Here is a 15,265-nt window from a genome sequence, read left to right on the forward strand (position 1 = left end):
TACTACATGACAGCGTGATGTCCACCACACATTTGTGTTTAGTTTGGAATTAACAGAAAAATGTCTTATTCTCCTTTGACTCCTTATAGTTTATAATGTTGCACTTTCTTGTGCTTACAGGAGGTCATGTTGACAGATGTGCGGTCTAAGGTCCAGTCCTATTTCTAACAGTCCCTACTTTTACTTTTGGAGATCCAGCGGTCATCTAGCTCTGTGTTTTTCAAGCATTTTTGAGCTAAGGCACATTTTTTTCCCCAGAAAAATCACAAGCCACACCATAAACCAAAATGTTTTTTTTGTTTGTTTTTTTTTTTTTTTAAAGTCCATATTATTAATATAAAGTCCATCCTGTCAAAGCCTCTTGAATAGAAATCAGATAAACACAAGAAGATGGAATTTTATTAACTTTCGCTGGAGTATGTTTGGATGAACACAGAGCTGCTTTTTAGACCACTTAGGTGAAATTGGGTAACTTCTCAGGGCACACCTGATGATCTCTCACGGCACACTAGTGTGCCACGGGACAGTGGTTGAAAAACACTGATCTAGCTAAACAACTAACCAGTTGTTGGACTACCTTATCTGTACAAATTGAAGACAAAAGAGTAAGAAGTGGGGCCAGGGGGAAGAATGGGAATTAAGTTAAAGTCTTGAATGCTTTACAGGAAGCATTTAGAGTATCTGCATGTTGTCTGCATTCATCTGTTCCATACATAACATCTACTTAAAAAAATGCTGTTTTTTCTATTTAGAGTGGAAAAAATAAAAGTAAAGTAAGATTATTAACTGCATTTATGTGTATGCCATAATCCTACTTTTTAATGATGACTTATTGTTGCACGTTCAAGTTGGAAGAATAGATTTGCTTGTGTAAAGTTTTGATAAAGAGCAGAAATCTTTATATCTAGAAGCACAAAAAACAGCAGTCATTAGAAACAACATAACGGAAGAACTGTCTTCCTCAGGTTTATAAGAGACATTAAAGATGTCAGTGGGGAACAGCGACCTGGCAATGAAGATTTCATGAACAGAAGCAGCCCACTTTGACAGGTCAGTGAGACGTGGGCTTATCCCTGTAGAACAGCTGCCAGATATAATGAGTAACAGGGCTGTTGCTGTTGTCTCTGAGGGAAAAACAGCAAGGCCATTAAAAATCTCACACAATCACAGAAAAGGAGAGGATGATTGCTCTGTCATCTCAATGCAAGCAAGATGAATCCAGCGGTCTGCAATATGAGCTTCAAAGAAAAGCCAGTGGCAAAATAAGCAGAACCATCATATATAAAAACTTAATCAAAAACCTTCAGATTTACATTTTGAAGCAGCAGTAGAAAAACTTAAATGTTTTAGTTTACTTTATTTAGGATTTTTCAAAAAAGAAAGTTTACATTTATTAGCTTCTTCTGAAAAATAATTATATAAAATTGTGTTTTGGAACCGCATATCTTATCAAGAGATCTGAGCCGTGTATCATGTACAGCCCTTATTTAATTTGAGTAGTGCTACACGGAGGTGTGAAGACGTTGTCAGTGATATTCATTACAAGCATGGCACATCAGCCCATCAAAGCTTTCCTTTGTGGAGGGGGAGAATGCCAGGGGCAGGTTAAGGCTTTCCATGGAGACACCTGTGGTTTGCGCTTCCTTTCATTTCTTCCTTTATTACTCTGCTATTTCCATGGGCATCTCATCAGGAGGGCTGCACAGTTCAAGCCAAATCTCTGACTTTATCTTATCTTTACAGAAGGCCCGGTATATTCAGTTTATCCTGCAAATACTGCATGAACTACAGTCAGTTTGTTGTCATTTTAAATCCAGAACTATAACAATCTTACATTTAAATCTACATGAAAAAATAGATGAAGAGGAAGTGGAGGAAGAAAGAGATTGCTTTCAGTCTGATGCATCATTTTAGCAGTGAAGAGATTAAGGGCCTGGAGGCTCTTTCCTGTCCAGCACAGGTTGTGACCCTTCAGGATAGAGCAGCAGCTGCAGAATAGCCTGTCTGTTGAGAGAAACCGCTGAGCCATCAGAGCTGCTGATGATCATAAGTAGCTGCTTCACGACCTTTGACGGGTTCCAATGGATCAGTCTCAAGGGCCATGTCCGCTGAGATTAGTCCAACTCTATCAACAAAGGTCCTTTTCAAAATAAAAGTTCCCTCGCTAAACTGGGTGGATTGTTAATAAATAGAGAGAAATCATCTGGAAACGTCCAATCTGTGTCAGAAATGACAGAAGTCTAAATGACGGCTTTGTCCATGCTGGATTACTTTGTCATCTTCAGGCCCTGTCAGACTTGCACTACTTCCCATGTTCAGACAGCATCCAGCCCCGTCGGCTTCACGTCTGAATGAATCTACTAGTAATTTTTCCATGGATGTTACAATAACACAACAGTTAGGTGTGATATGAAATGCTTGTTAACACGGTTTATGTCTGTATGGTATGCAGTCGCGTTAAGAGACAGCCACACAAGCAGGGATATGTCCCAATTTGGCATGTGATCACATTGTAAAAATCACGTTACATAACAATACAGTCCAAACTTTTCAATTCCTGGCAACTGTGGTGCAACAGGACATAGCACTTCCTGGTTTATATTACATGCTTAAACTTTTTTTAATGGTTAACTCAGATTTATTTGCAAAAACACAATCAAACCCAACAGAGAAATGTATGCTTCAAAATAATTCAGCTGTTTTTTTATTACATTCCTTTGATATTTCCCTCCAGGTTTCATTAGGTTGTATATTAGCAACTGATGATATGTTTGCGTGCACTAAATGGCACATTTATCACCACTTCTATTTCCCTGAATTCAGGTTGTAAATAAATATACAGTCATTTGTAATTTGACAAAATTTTCAAATTCCTATATAATATATTGTTGAAATTAATTCTATTCTATTATTTCTAACTTTATTGCAGCTGCAGGTCAGTACTGTGCACTAGAAATGATCTGAATCTGGTTCTTCAGGCATGTTTCTTTGTATTTTTACAATAGTAAGTAGATAATCTGTGCGGCATAGAGGAAATTTGAAAAATGAGAATTAGCGGGATCCTTGCTTTGGACTCTCTCTAGTCACTCCTATTATTCATTCCTTACAGCTGAGTTATTGCCCTTTTACCTCCTTCAGGGTCTGAGAACAAAGCAGCAGGCTTCAGCTTGTGCAAGAGTGTCGATCTAAAAGCAGCTTTTTAAAAATGCAACCAAGACGGATATGATTTGTATGACTTTGAGTGTATGAGTTTAAATGACTCAGAAAGTCTTTGATTTTAGTGTCAGACAAAGACATTTTGTGTTCCACCATTGTTGTAAATGTTGAAGCTAGCCAAAGGAGTCAAGGGAGTGTTCAACACAAGTTCAAATTGTTCATTTTTTATTTTAGCTGTGTTGCATCTGACCTTTGATCATTCTGAATAGCCAAGAACATTTATCAGTGAACGAACAACGACAACCGAGGCCTCGGTGACAAACAATGTCTTTGCTTTGTTTGATGACATGGGCCAGTCCTCAGGTTTTGTCTGCACTGCTATTAGCTCATTGGAAGGTATAAAAGCATCATGACAAATGACTGAGAGGGGCTGTGAGAACTTCTGTAAATGCAGAGCGCTCTCTTCTACATGAGGCATAAACATCCAGCAGAAATGGACAGATAAAGACCACTACGCCATCAAATATGCTCATACGTTCTTTCCTGTTAGCACTAGCAGACAAAGATAACAAATAAATCAGTAGAAACATGGAATAGACACAGTCTTTATATTTGCTAAGCTGCTTCATTTTCTTTGCTTGTGTTCCAACTGGAAACTAATGCTCTCTTCCCACTCAGGTGTCCGGCCCCTGACAGGACGTTTCGATGCAGTTTTGGTACGATGAACCCTGATCTCTTTTGTGTTTCCACAGCCAAACCTTACCTGGTAGGCATATAAGCAAGATAGATGTGTTAACCCTCTGGGGACCAAGGGTATTTTAGAGAAATAAACCTCGTCTGACTTTTTTTTGTTGTTGTTGTTTAAATAAACACCACCTTTCAATGCCCCATAATGTCTTATACCTTTTTTTTTATTATTATTATTTTGAATTGAAATATCCAAGCTGTCCAGGGTGTACCCTGCCTTTCACCCAAAGCCAGCTGGGATAGGCTCCAGCTTCCCTGCGACCCTGAATTGGATTAAGCGATTGAGAAAATGAATGAATGAATGAATTGAAATATCATAAACTGCTATGTAAATGAGGCTCCTTTGCCTATTATAATTATAAAGTATTATAATGAAGCATGACTAAAGGTACTGAAGGGGACTGAAGCACTGCAGCTTTCCGAAATCACTGTCAGCTGCACACACTATCTGTTACCAAGTTATACATCTGTTACAACACCGTTGTGTCGTTTATGTTGAAATAAACTACTTGAGTAATGCAAATGTTTGTTTGAGCAATTACGCATGGTATGTGTGCGTAAAAGAGTTGTTTTCATAATTTATCGGCCTTGTAAATACAGAAGGCAGCTATCCGACTGCTAATGACACCGATGCATAGTGATTGACACTGTTTGGAGGCGTTTCCTGGCATCATCGGCTCTGATTGGACAAACACGTGTCATGTGCCAACGACAAAGGCTCTGATGGGAACACCTATTTTGACATGACACTGTATCACCTATGAATGGGCTACAGTGATGCTGGAACTACCATCTGAAAGCCCGGAGTCTCCCGATTAAGAGGGGGAAAAAAGTAAGTTTCTATCTTTTATGGTTCGAAAGCTATGCTCGATTAAACAACATGGTCTCTGGCATCGCCGACAATGCCGGTGTCCCCAGAGTGTTAACTCTGATTTAGCATGACACCTTCCTTGAATTATAACGAAGAATCCAACACAGGGACAAAGGACCAGAATGGCGGTGCACCAGCAGTGTGTTCTTTCCTCTTGGTATGCGGCTTAAAACAACATGAAATATATTTAAACATAATGCTTTCCCATTTTGTTCTTATTGCCAAGAAAGCGTAGATGAGAATACTGATTTTGTCAAATCAATGAATTGTAGTCAAGCTCCATCCCCTAAGGTGTGATCAATCCGATTAGAACCCCAATGGAAGGGTCCCAAAACAGAAAGATGGCTTGGGTTGGATATTCTGGCGTCCTTCCCAGTTTTTGCCTGTGAAAACACAAATAAATGTGCAAGTCAACAATGAAGCTGAATGCCTATTATCTTTATCCTGTTAGTACTAGCTGGCAGACATGGTAAGACATGGCAAGGTCATGACCTTTGTTAAGCTGTTTCACTTTCTTTGGTGCCTTTTAACTAGAAACTAAGACAAAAATCAGCACCATGAGGCGCTGCACTGTGTCTGGTCCACAACTAATGCCATTATTGACGTAGAGCTCGGTGTCATCAGAGCGCTGTGTTAAGTAGCAGCGTGCTCTGTAACATATTCTGCACTTTCATTTGAATGACATTTTTTTCTCAAAAAGCTATTTCTGCAGTTACCAGCTCATTTAAATGTCACTAAAACACCTTTATGAATTAACCACCACACACACACATGGATGTTAGGAGATTAAAGAAGACAACATACAGGAACAAAGCTGGAAAATAAAATCTATAAATACCACAACATGACTTGACAAGTAAAACATGAGGGCAGGAGGCTGTTTTGCCAAAGGATATCAGAAACATGCATTCCAAACTCTGGCAATTATGTTTAGTCTTCATGCCTACTTTTTTCTGACAGCTTTGCACAAGTTTAAGACTGAAACTCAGTTGTGCATTTCTATTAGACACTTGTTTGTTCGAACAAATCCATGTCATGTTATATCAGCGAGCGGCCATGGTGCGGTGTAGATATGTGATTCCTTAGACATAAATTAAGCGTTTTGTGCTGGTATGGGCACTCATGTGGCTTCTTAATAATCCCTTCAATACCCCTTTTTTTTCCCAAGTAATTTAATCAAAATTCCCAACTCACCAGGGTTCAACTGGAAAGGACGAGGTGGGGACTCCTGTGTTAAACATCTTACTGCAATTAGAATGTATTTAAGGCTTACAAGCAATCATTTCACTCTTGAATAAATCAGAGCAAAATCCTTTGACTGCGGTGAGGTTTTCCTTCCATTGTAATTATCCTCTGCTCGAGAAACACTGCGATTGCAGCTCTCTTTTAACCTCAGTAATACCTCAGAGCTTTCCACTTGTAATTAAATCATAAAGCAACAACAACTGCAAATTCAGTTTGCAAAAAACGAGCACTATAAAACTATGACATATGAAATGGGCGCATGCCAGATGACTTCATTGATGTCAGTTTTTAAACTTGAGTCATAAATCATGCTTTTTATTGCAGAGGCGTTGGGTCTGACAGCGAAGAATAAACCAGTAGGCTACTAGCATCCTGGATCACTGAGTAATGTGACATACTTCATGTGATTACAAGTTTCAACAAGTTACGGGATACAGGATGATTCTCCTAAAGCAGCTGCAGAGTGCAGCTTGTTGCCCTCTGATTCTGACTTAGACTTCTTGTTTTAATGCAAAGGAACTGCTGAGATATTCAGATTATTGATGGTGTTATCCTTTTGCACAGTTGCATCTGTTGTTTGTCTGTCATTATTATTGTAATCTATAAACTGTACTGACCTATTTGCAAACAGTAGTAACAGAAATCCCACCTCACGCTGTGAGGAGAGAGGAATTTTCAGCCCACGATGCGTAACAAATGCAGTTAGCCATCCCCTCATCTCTGCGTCTTTTAGTTGAAATTTAGATCTGATTCTGTGATTGCGTTTACTGATGCTCACTGCTGCATTTTATTCCCCAATTTCTTTGATTAAGCTTGTCATCTTTTTGTATTATCCTAGAAAGTAACATCAGTTGATTTATCTGGCATTGATTCACTTCTTGTCTACCAAATATGTTTTTACAGCTCCCCTCTGATTACTTTGCCCTTGTGACCGAGTGCTGAATTAAATGCCTAATTTAACATGGACCTTTTGTTGGACCTTCTTTGTTGAGAACTTCTTTCTAATCATTCAGCAGGGGCCGTGGTGTTTCTGACGGCCAGGGGCCACTCAGTCTGTTTCTTTTATGCCACGGTGACAGCATGTCCTTGGGCAAGGCAGCAGAGCTGTCAGGTCTCTCTGTCACACTTCTCTGCAGGCAGGATGTGGCCAGCCCATGGCGCAGCCAGGGGTCCTAAACACCCTCTGCAGTGTTGCTCGTCCCTGAGGATGCCTACCTTGGTTGTTTAGCAACCAACTCCAGCTGACAGTGTTAGTTCATTTGTATTAGGCTGCTGTGTGATGGAGTGGTGGATGTGGGGGTTACAGCGAAACTAACCAAACAACACGAAATGTGCTTTTGTTGCTTCACTAAAGAGGAGGGGTTATCAGGAGATCTCACTATGTGTCCTTTCAGGCTTCTAACTTATGCAAAGAGCAAGCACACACACACACATACACACACACACACACACACATGCATGCATTAATGTGTTACACATGCACAAGTGTGAAACACACTCTGTGCAAGTGTTTCTTATTTACATTGTTTAAATATTAAATTCAATTAAAACTTTGCTTAATTTTCTATTTTCAAACTGCGTTTAATAAAGGTTCACAGCTACCTTCAATATAAACTACTTATATATACATATATATACCAAAATACAATGAAAAATTTCCTGATAATATACGAGTTCTGCACATTAATGCATCTCTATATTGCAGAATTATTTGTTAGTTTTGCTTAGCCAAAATTGTATTATGTAGCTTCTCAAGACCGCCTTCAAAAGGGCATTGCATGCCTCAGGTGATTCAGTCAGTGACATAAAATGACACTTATGATGTGGAACCTCTTGCAACTACTGTAATTGTTATGACGGACAAGCTTACAGCAATTCAGCATAAAGAGAGAATGGCAAGGGTATTAGAATGACAACATGTCTGACTGAATGAAAATGTTTGGATCTTTATTATTTTGCTCCTATTTATGCCCTATTAGGCTCAAAATCCCCAACATGAACAAAAGTCTTTAGAATTAGAGCATTACTCAAAGACACACAGTAATCAATGATCTTGTTTTTGCTACAGACTTATATTGTTATATCACTGAAAGTGAAGAAACTTGGCGTAATAATTTTCTGAAGAGTGTTGCATTATTTCAGCTTTGCAAACCAAACTCACTTTTCATATCACATTCAATTACATTTAACCCAAACTCTGGAAAATCATCTGTTACATATTGGAGATGCACGACGTAGTGCAATATTATGAGAGCAGCTCTGGGTCACATAATAATTCAATTGAAACGTGTTCAAAACTCACAGAAGAGGACTCAAATGTAATAAAGGCTGAGACATGGAGAGTTGAGACAGAAAGAGAAAGACAACAGGACTTTCCTGAAATACTATACCCCAGGAAAACACTGGGGTTCATGTGCTCACTACTTTTCTGCCAACCAAGGAATATGGTTTTATTCTAAAGAGTTGGACCCACTGATACAAAACTTAGTAAATCTCAGTGTGTCCATTGATAAACAATACCCAACAGTGGAACTACAACTTGCAGTGTTGCTGTCCTGGAGATGTTGTGACACCTGTCTGGAATGACCTGATGTGCAACTTTCCATAACATGACTAAAACTGTGTTGTGTGCATAAAATCATTGTTTTTCGTCAACTAACTTTCAAACATATCATTAGCGACTGATTCTTCAGCACCAGCTATATGAAAACCAGCAATCTACATAAAATAAGTTAAAAAAAAAAATAAAGTGTTGGGATACAGTCAAATGACACATTTGCGGCTGTAGCTCAGGAGGAAGAGGAGTCAGCTTGTAACTGGAAAGTTGGGAGTTTGATTCCAGGCTTCCCCTGACTATGTGCTGAAGTGTCCTTGGGCAAGACAGTGAAACCTAAGTTGCCCCCATGAAGTGCCTATCATGATACGAGTGTGTGTGTAAGTCGCTTTGGATAAAAGTGTCTGCTAAATGACTGTAGAATAGAATAGAATTTAGCTAAATGAGCACAAATGGATACTTTATTGCCGTGCACTCAGCATCCACTACTCTGCAGTTTTTAGAGGTAACCTTATTTTAACACACCTAAATGAAATGAACAGCTCGCTACAAGGCTTGCAAAAGACATGATGAGGAAGTTTACTAATCTGAATCAGGTGTGTTGGAGTAGGAACACATCTAAAACATGCAGAGCATTGAGTCTGAGGAAATGTTCTTCCTGCAAATCTGTCACTGATTTAATTGTTGTGCATAAAAACAGAAGTAAAGTCCTCCATCTACTGGTGCGGAACAACTTCTGTTTCTACCACATGGCGCTGCATCCAATCTTATATCCCTTTTCCATTAGTATCAGCTTATCTCAACTTAACTTGCCTTGGCTCGGTTTGTAGGGTTTTCCACGAGGCTTTTGTACCCGTTAACCCGTACTTTTTTTTGTAACTCCTCAACCCAGGTTCTAAGTGAGCTGAGTCAAGGTGTGTGTGACGTCGCCAGACTGCATGCCGCTATTGGTCGGGGGCGCGTCCAATTGGGCCAGTTAGTTGGAAACAGTTGAACATATTTCTATCAGAACTTACTTGTGGACATTTCTCCCAGTCAAAGTCGCCACTCATCCGACATGTGTTTGTTTGGTTGAGTTTACCCTCAGTGTCCTGTATCAAACCTATAATGACCTTTCTGTTGCACTCCACTTCCTGTATTGGTTTACTGTATTGTGCTTAGGAGCTGTATTTGTAGGTGGAGCAGATTTTGCTTCTTTGACCTGCATCAGAGAGTTTTGTGCACTTCTCCAAACTTTCAGAGCAAACAAAGCCACCCACAGAAGCCTAAGTAGTTCCACAAGCTGGCTTTTAATCTGGAATGTGTTGGCTAGTTTGCATTCAACCATCTTGTTCAGTTATTCGCCCTCCTCAGACAGGCGCTGCACTTCTGTATTTACAATGAGTTCCACCTTTCCAAGTTCCATCTTCAGTGTTCCTCATCATTATGTTATCCGGTAACAGCTGAAGGATAAAGTCATTGGCATTTGTATATCCGTTCAGATCAGCCATGTTTGCATTGGGATGCATCTTTAAAACAACAGTATTTGTTCAGTTTAGAACATTATTTGTCTTTATTAATGATTTAGACTGAAAGATAATTTAAAAGACTATCTTAAAAAGACAAGAAAAAGCAACAACCAAGTTGAGATGATGAGGGCCAAGTTTAAAATGACTGTTCCTGCATGCCAAAAACATGTACTTTTAAATTCAGATTTATTCACCTTTATTTGTTTGGCACCACTTCAGAGCAATGCCATTTATATAGACATAAATGCCAAGTAATTCATGATAAATAGCCTGGTTTGGGAAGACCAACAGATTGTATCAAATCTTGACTTCAACTCAATCCCCCATCCTGAGCTGCATGAAGCGACAGAGGAAAGGATTAAACTCTCTTTTAACAGGATGGACAAACCTTTGGTAGAACTCGGCTCAGGGAGGACGGCCATCTGCCTCCACCGGTTGGAGTGGAGAGGACCAGAGACCAACAGACACTGCTGAGAGAGGAGAAACAATGTTGAAACGTTGTCTTTAATGTCTTTAAACATCATCTCAACCCAACATAACGGCTTATTTAATGCCAAAACAAAATGTGACATTTCTCTATTATTAATCTAACCTTTGTTTACATCAGCCTATGTCATAGCAAAGACTGATGCGATCAATGACAGCTTGGATGGCTCAGACAACGCTTGTTTTTCCTGTTGACGTGCTTTTATCTTTACCATGAGTCGCTATAGAGGCTCTGGAGCAACATGTTTTTTTGTTTAGAGTTTGTATACAAGGCAAATTATTTCAATTGTTACTTTATCTTTTCTTTTTGGAAATTGTCATTTACTCACGACTGATATAATACAGCCTGTCTTATAAAAATGTGGCAACAGATCAATAATAGGAAAGGACTTTTGTACTTTACCTATAAAACCAGCTTCTAAAATCATCAGAATTTAGGTTCTAGTCTCTTGGATACAGTCACTAAAAATCCAGACTGCTGGCAACAACTGATTTAACCAGCTTCCTCTTTCTTTCATCTCCCCTCTAATCTCCTGTTTGCACAGCTCTCCATCTTGTCAGCAAAGTTTGTTTAGGTTTTATGCCCGTCAGTGCAGCTGTATCCCTGTCTCTCAAGGTATCATTCACATCTGAAAAGATCATCGGTGACAGATTTGCAGGAAGAACATTTCCTCAGACACAATCCCAGGCTTTGTCTGGAAAATTATTAAGGTTAGCAGCGTGTTTCATCCAAAAACGGCTGTAAGAAAAAAAAAAGAAAAAAAAAAACATGCTTGTGCTACTGAAAGTTTGCAGATTCACTTTTTAACAGAAGATTAGAGAGGTGTTCAGGATCAGGAGAGGTTACTGCAGCAGATTAAAGGATTTTTAATCCTCCAAATTCCCAGTTCACATACTCATTATTTGCTAATCTTCATGTGTGTGACAAATGTACCAAACAGCTTTATTTGCGCTCTTGTAGGAGTTGAGTTAAAGGACGTCCCTTTTATTTCATACAGTGAATAATTAGCTCAAGCTCGATCCAGCTGCTGAAGAGACAGTTGCTACTTTACATATTTCACAGCATATTTTTCACACCATTTATGCAGCTACAGATACAGACAACCTCAGTGTTCTTTGTCAAAAAAGAACCTGAGAGTTTCATGAGTTATGCTTCACAAAGGGAGCTCAGGATCTTGATGGGTTGTCATTTTTAGCTTGTTTACATGACCATCAAAGTTATGCAGACATGTAATTATTTTTAAAACATGCTGTCCTTGTTCAACACGGCGGCACCCATGTTCTTAGCATGAGCTTCTTATGTTGGAGCTGACAAGCTGCCAAAATCAACCACGATGCACGACATTTTGTTTTTCTTTAGTGCTCAAGTTCTGAAGTTGCCACTTCTGTCTTATTTTAACAGAAAACATTAACAAGACAGAAGCAGTGCAGTGTTTAGCATTTGTAAAAAAAAAAAAAAAATAAAAAAAAATAAAAAACAGTGTAAAAGGAGAACTGTTATGTCTAATAATCAGGAAAAACTGTCCTTACATGATAAATAATCAGATTAAGCTGTATGCATGACCGCTTGAATTATCTGATTACTATAAATCAGGTAATGTTCGGATTTTGGGCGTGCACGTTTCGTGATTGATTTGGTGTCTTTATGTAACATAAATCTGCCAAAAAATGCGATAAAGCAATGGTCTGTCATTGAAATCAAACTGTTTCTTTGAAACTCCTCAGCAGACCAATGTGTGCTACAAGTGGGAATGTGAGTGTCTTACAGAAGGAGCATTCAGCCCCTCCTCAGTCTCAGTCCCACTCAAGGAGTTTCATGTCTGCACACAAAATAATATCGACAACAAAACTGAATTATCTCAGAAATATATTTATTGGAAAGTGAGTTGTAACCCCGTATGTGGGATACTACGTTGCAATGTCTTAGATTGTACTGTGGGAGGCAATAAAAGTTGATGAAATATTGCCACTGAGTAAGTTGCAGCACTTTGAGCACTGAGGATAAACAGGCTACTGGTGGCAACAGAAAAGACTTTAATCAACTTGTTTAAACACACTACATGTTGTGTATTCATCATCCCTCAAACCACTTGATGTAGATTTATTTGCTTGTGCTTGTTCAAGAAACACCTGCTCACAACTACTCATACATACACATACTCATACTCATCCACACCAGTACACTGAATTAGTTTCATGCTGAACTTTTATGTGTTTGTTGTTGAGAAGAATAAAATAACCCCAATATCTGAATGCTGAAACTAGCTCGACTCAGCATGAGCAAAATTTAATTCAATTACATTATTAATCTTAGAATTGGCAAAGGCAGTAATATGAAAAATAATGACTATCTATCTATCTATATAATTAAAAAAAAAAACAAATATAAAAACAGGTGCCTGTAGCAGATGCGTCCTCTGACAGGTACAGTGAACATAACGTTTAGGTGCTCCTTGTGGTTCTACACTGGCCTGCCTTATTTAGCTGAAAAAGTGTTTTTTTTCTTTGACCTCATCCATCTGACGTACGCTGCAACCTGTTGTCGACCGACAGGACTTGACAGTTTAATGTTTACGCTGTCATTTCCAGAGACTAACCTTGGTAATTAGGGGAGGCGATTTCGGGCAGATGTGGACAGAGGGACAAAGGAGCCTTTTGTGTCATCATTGCAAATGCACTCACCTTTCCCATGACAACATTAAAAATGGGCCTACAGTCACTGGCAGTCTAGAGGCTTTGCTGTTCGGTGTTCTGGGTGAAGTCACATTTCTTCATGGCATGATGTCAGTCTTGGGTGGGGCACCACGTCAAACAGCATTAGAGTCAAAGTCTGGTTTATTACAGAGAAAGGAGCAGCATCTCTTTAGTTCAGTTTACTCAGTAGAAGTGTTTTAAACATAGCAACCTCATTTAAAGCATAACCAGTGACATATTTCAGTGACAGGTCTGTGACATGTTCTCAAATGCAACAGACAACTTTACTATAGACACGCAGCAACCAGATTTGTCTTTGTATTTAGGTTTCATGACTGAACATCCTGAGAGGTGACGGCTGAGAAATGAGATCATTCTGTTCATACTTGCCAAAACATACTCCATGTTTTTTAAGGTGGAAAACTGGGAGGTTTTGTGCACATATTGTACAGGTTTGTGCATCTGTCTTTTTTCTAAATCCTCCCATCATAAATTACTAAACAAATCAATGGCCTGCCTTAACAGTGTAATTAATGTTTATCTACATCATATAATTTCTCTATTGTAGTTATTCCAGTTTATTGTGCAATAAGGTTAAAGGCAGGAGTGGTTTCCAGTTCAATAAAATGCAAACATGTAGCTCAGGCTGATTAAAAACAAAGTATGAATACAATGCAGCACAAAACACCTTGCAGCATTTACAAAAAGTGTTGAATTCAGCATCCAGTCCCAGCTTCCCCTGAAAAATGCCTGATAGATGTTTGTCTATGTGTCAAATCCTGGTGGGATCACTGTTTTCTGTTGGGCAGCGTCTCCGCGTCTCTGTTTGGAAAGTATGCAGGATTTTGTAGCTGTCTAAGCACGTATTTCTTAGCATGTGGCCTCCACCAACATCTATGTATTGGAACTTCACACTTCCTTCCATGCAACAATAGAAAAAAAAAATTCATGAAAACAGAAGGTAATGATTTATAAATTTCACTGACAAATTTTTCCTTTCAGAACATTAGAAAAACAAATCAAGTGTTTAAAGGAAAACATTTTAGTGAAAAGTTTCAGCAAATATATGAATAATTGAGGCAAAACTATATTTACCTCTATTTAATATTTCCTCTTGTTTTTAAAACAGTTTGAAAATATCTGCAAATTCACTAAATTAATGTTGTTTGATTCTCTGATGGAAATTTCAGCTGCATTCCTGGAACTTCATTGTCATATAATGCATTTGATGATGCACCAGGTCACTCCAGCACATTTAGTGTTGTCTCACTAAAATATATAAGGCTTTTTGGAGGGGAGCACATGTTGTTCTAAAACCTGTACACACCAGTGTGTTCAGAGCTTCCATAGGCACCGATACACCCCCACAGCATAACAATGCAGGCTTATGAACTGAGCACTGATAACAAGCCAGATGGTCCGTTTGTACTTCTGCCTGGACAACATTATGTCCCTCACTTCCAAAATAATCATTTCAAATTTTAACTTCATGTTTTCCCACTTTGGATTATGTTCACTTATGATTTCTACTATGCCATGTGGCATGTTAACTTACATTTCTGCATGGCACAGTGAAGAGAACCGTTTGTTAATGATGAGACATCTCAAATCACTGGAAGTTATGAAGATGATGTCATGGGAAAGCCTTCATCATATCGAATTACAGCCACCTTAACTGTGTTTTACGGCCTCAGCTACTGTTTAAGTTTCTCCCCTGAAGTCACCCAGCTGTCATGCTACATGATTAAAGCCTGATGAAACACTGGATCATTTATATTCTTATAAAATTCCAAAAGTAGCCCTTTAAGGTATAAACTATGTCTGCACATATGCAAGGGATCAAGTACGTAAGAGGATTATTAAGTTTCACCAGCTGGAAAAGCTTTGAATGAAACCATAAAAATTTTTTTTAATCTTAAATAAAGATTAATCACAAATTCTTTTGATTGGTTTGTGATCATAAAGGAGCTGCAGATGCACTCTTGGAGGTAGCCTAAAGCAACC

The sequence above is a fragment of the Telmatherina bonti genome (assembly GCF_933228915.1).
Source record: "Telmatherina bonti genome assembly, chromosome: 13".
Taxonomy (NCBI): domain Eukaryota; kingdom Metazoa; phylum Chordata; class Actinopteri; order Atheriniformes; family Telmatherinidae; genus Telmatherina; species Telmatherina bonti.